At 38.3% G+C, this 3,698-nt stretch overlaps 1 pseudogene; it reads right to left on the bottom strand.

Annotated features, from left to right (window-relative positions):
* Positions 1-354: 354 nt before the first annotated feature.
* LOC136144500 (pleckstrin homology domain-containing family F member 2-like) lies at positions 355-1,103 on the bottom strand (annotated as a pseudogene).
* Between the last annotated feature and the right edge of the window lie 2,595 nt (positions 1,104-3,698).

Here is a 3,698-nt window from a genome sequence, read left to right as displayed (position 1 = left end):
AATATAATAAACAACAATGCAGCACGTGATATGTTAAACATCTCTTCCCAACCATCCAAGAAAGTAGTCTAGAATTAAAACAAGAAACCAAACATTTGTCTGATACATTTGCAATAGCCTATCCCTATAGAAGAATAGGGAGCTGGGGGAGGTGAGGAGAGGTTACCTGGGGGTGGGGTGGGGGGGATGACAACAGGAACTATTTTCTATAGAGTATACTGAGGCACATAGGTTGAAAGTTTCTCAGGCAAATTCATGGCAAGAGCAAAATTGAGAGAAAGCTCAGAATTTTACATTCCCCCAGAGCTGATTTCTCAGATAGTCACACCCGATTAAATATTTCAAAATATGCCCTTAGTCACTGCTATCATCATCATCATCATCATCATCAGATACATCATTTAAAGGAGGCTTCAGTGACTATAAGAGTCTGATCTAGCAGTCTGGCACGTGGCCATGTACCCAGTAGAAAGCAGGTCATAGCAGAAGTCACAAATCCGCACAGGCTTAGAGGACTGGCTGGGAAGAAGATATCTCTTTTCAGAGCAGGGCCCACAGACAACAAAACCATATCTGCGGCAATGGTGACGACGATTAACCGGTGTGAATTTTGCTTTCTGACAACGCGTACATACAGTTGCTCAGAGTCAGGAACCCAGACGGCGGCATGTTCGTTACTGGGTGTCTTCCCACCTTTGGAGAGTAAATCAGCAACACACTTATTTATATGATTCATCCATTCTGATTTCTCAGTGGCAGTGGCAGCATAAACTGCAAATGATTTCGTTGGTGTCTTGATCAGCCATCCATTCCTCAAGTCTCCCTCATCTTTGATGGAATCAATTGTGACGTTTTCCAGGGGAATAATATGCTGTTTGTTATATTTTTTCTTCTGGATGACAATATTGCCATGTACAAGAATATCATTAAATAAGAAAAACTGCCTTTGCTTTGGGCTTTTTCCTGCACAACTTAGTCAATACGCCTTCGCCAATACGAACACGTCCAGGTACAGTTAAGGGTTGGCCAGCTGCTCCAAAACAGTTTTCTACTATATTTATACGTCTAGTATTTGCTTCACTCTTTGCCAAGGGATCCACCATCTTTTGCTAATTGCCCAGCCAGGCGCGGATGACCGCAGCGGCAAAGGTCCAGCTTCTCGTCCAGGGCGCCTCGCACAGACCCTCCTTGCTTCCCCGCCCCAGCTTCGCAGGGGGTGCAGCCAGCGGCCCCGCGCAGACGGGGCGATCCGGACGCGGCGGGCGGGCATTGCAGACGCTCGAAGGTGACCCTCCCGCCCCTCCAGTCCCATTCTATATATTTTGAACTATGTGTGCATACATACATGCTTCCCTTTTAACTTCATATTCTATGCACATTCAGTTTTCCTCATAGGAAACTATGCTAATGTATTTAACACATACTTTATTTGAATGTGTTCTTTATTTTCCTATTTTAATCTAATTAAAGGCTATCTGTATCAATATGACATCACAGAAATAAAGAGGGGACAATGCTTCAGAGGCAATGATCAGCCATCTGTTACAGTCTCCTGAAAAGCAAAGTGAACTGAAGAACAAATTTTGTTCATCATGTTTAGAATTACGTAAATGAGTTGTTGGCTTATCTAGTATATTAGTGGTAAGGAAGCTGCATACCAATGCTGGAGACTTGAGTTTGATCTCTGAGTCAGGAGGATCTCTTGGAGAAGGAAATGACAACCCTCTCTAGTATTCCTGCCTGGGAAATCCAATGGATAGAGGAGCTTAGCAGGCTACAGTCCAAGGGGTCGCAAAAGAGTCAGACATGACTTAGCGACTAAACAACAACACATGAGTTTTATAACAGCATGTTCATTGGAGTTGCAAGTCTTTATCATAGTCATGTTATTAATGATAAGGAGATGAAGAAAGTAAGTGTAAATAGCTACTTCTTGAAACTTGGAGAACAGGAAGTTTATCTTGATTAGTTGGTTGGCTGTTTTAATTGAAAAACTGCATTGGTATAATATTTATGCCAAAAAGTCAGTAGAGAAGGAAAAATAAAAATGGAAGACGGTAAGAAGATAGCAAAGGTAATTAAAAATATATTATCCCTGAGAAATTTGGCAAAAATGAGATTCATGAAAAAGGTGAAGAATTCAACAGTTGATACACAATTTAATTTGGAGATGGTAGGTTCAAGGCAAGTAATTTTAAATTAATGAAATTTTGAGAGCTTATATCATATAAATGCACTTATTAATAATTTTGAACTGACATAGAAAGAAGTTTACTCGGATCATGATGGAGAAAGCAGAAAAGGTTAAAACATCCTTACTGAAAATGCGAGAAGGATCAGATACAAAGAAAGGGAAATATTTATTAAGATCTTTAAGAACTCACTTACAGACAATCAATTTAAAATGATTATTATACCGACAGCTTGCATGATTTTCAGTAATGGTAATGACCTATTTGTGTGTACATAAGAAATGACATAGTGTGTCCTGGAATCTAAGAAATTCATGATAAGAAAGGAAGAAAGAAAAGGATAGATGAATAGGAAAAAAAAATATCAAGGAACATTTATCTTTGAATGTTTGAATAGGCATTTTGAATCAATGTTTGATTTCAACTTAGAAGGGAGAGCCATTTCTTTATGTAAATTTATTTATTTATTTTAATTGAAGGATAATTGCAATATTGTGATGGCATCTGCCATACATGACTGTAGTCATACATCTGATCCCTCCCTCCTGAACCCATTCCTTGTGATAAGTTAAAGTGTGTGACTGTAGAAGCTGCTGGGCAGATTATGTAAAGAATATAGTTTGTATGAAGTCAAGGAACCGAGTGATTAAGGATTTGGATATGCTGTCCTTGAGAATCCTGAAGTGAGTGATTTGGCAGCACTTGAACTGGTTAGAAAAATCATATGAAATAGGGGAAATATTCAGTGAATATGAGTGAGTTTCTTAAATGGCAATGGACTATAAACAAATTATAAGAAATGGATAGGAGAGATGGAAGAAATGAGACATAAAGAAGCAGATGACAAGTGTGTAGAAGAAAAATAAAGACATGGAATTGGAGAGGCAGTGAGCCTTGTAATCTCACTTTCTGATACTGGAGTAGATGGGATATGAAACTGAACGCCTGCAGTGAGAGCACTATTCTCAGTTGATATATACATTTTAGTTCAGGACAGAAGACATAAGAAATATTCAAAAAGTTATTCTTGGCTGGTAGATTTGGGGAGAGGGAATATTGTTAAGGAGAATGTTGGTCAAGTGCCAGACATTAGTGGAAAAGTTTGCACTGCAGGAAAGGGGTAATAATTTGGATCAGGAGAGGGAAAACAGAGAGCATCCTGGGAAGGACAGAGATCATCTAAGCAGTTTGCATTTTGTTGATTGTCAAAAAAAAAAAAAAAAAAAAAAAACCCACAAAAAGCATCACTATAAGAAAAGACAGACTTAGATTTGAATGACAGTTGAAGAAGTCTGGCCAATCATGCCAAAGACACGGTACAGACACATATATTTTATTTTAAACATAGTTTTTAAGTAGGGATTTTATTCAGTTTGAAGAGACATGATTCTTAATGATCATAGAATGAGGGGAAAGATGAACATTGAATAGTTTATCCTGTATAGTGTGGCTAAACATGTTAATAGAAACTGAAAAATGTATTTAAAACTATAGAAGAGTTTCAGT

Source organism: Muntiacus reevesi, chromosome 11, assembly GCF_963930625.1.
Source record: "Muntiacus reevesi chromosome 11, mMunRee1.1, whole genome shotgun sequence".
Lineage (NCBI taxonomy): Eukaryota > Metazoa > Chordata > Mammalia > Artiodactyla > Cervidae > Muntiacus > Muntiacus reevesi.
Note: the sequence above shows the minus strand (reverse complement) of the source record. Positions and strands in the feature narration are given on the sequence as shown.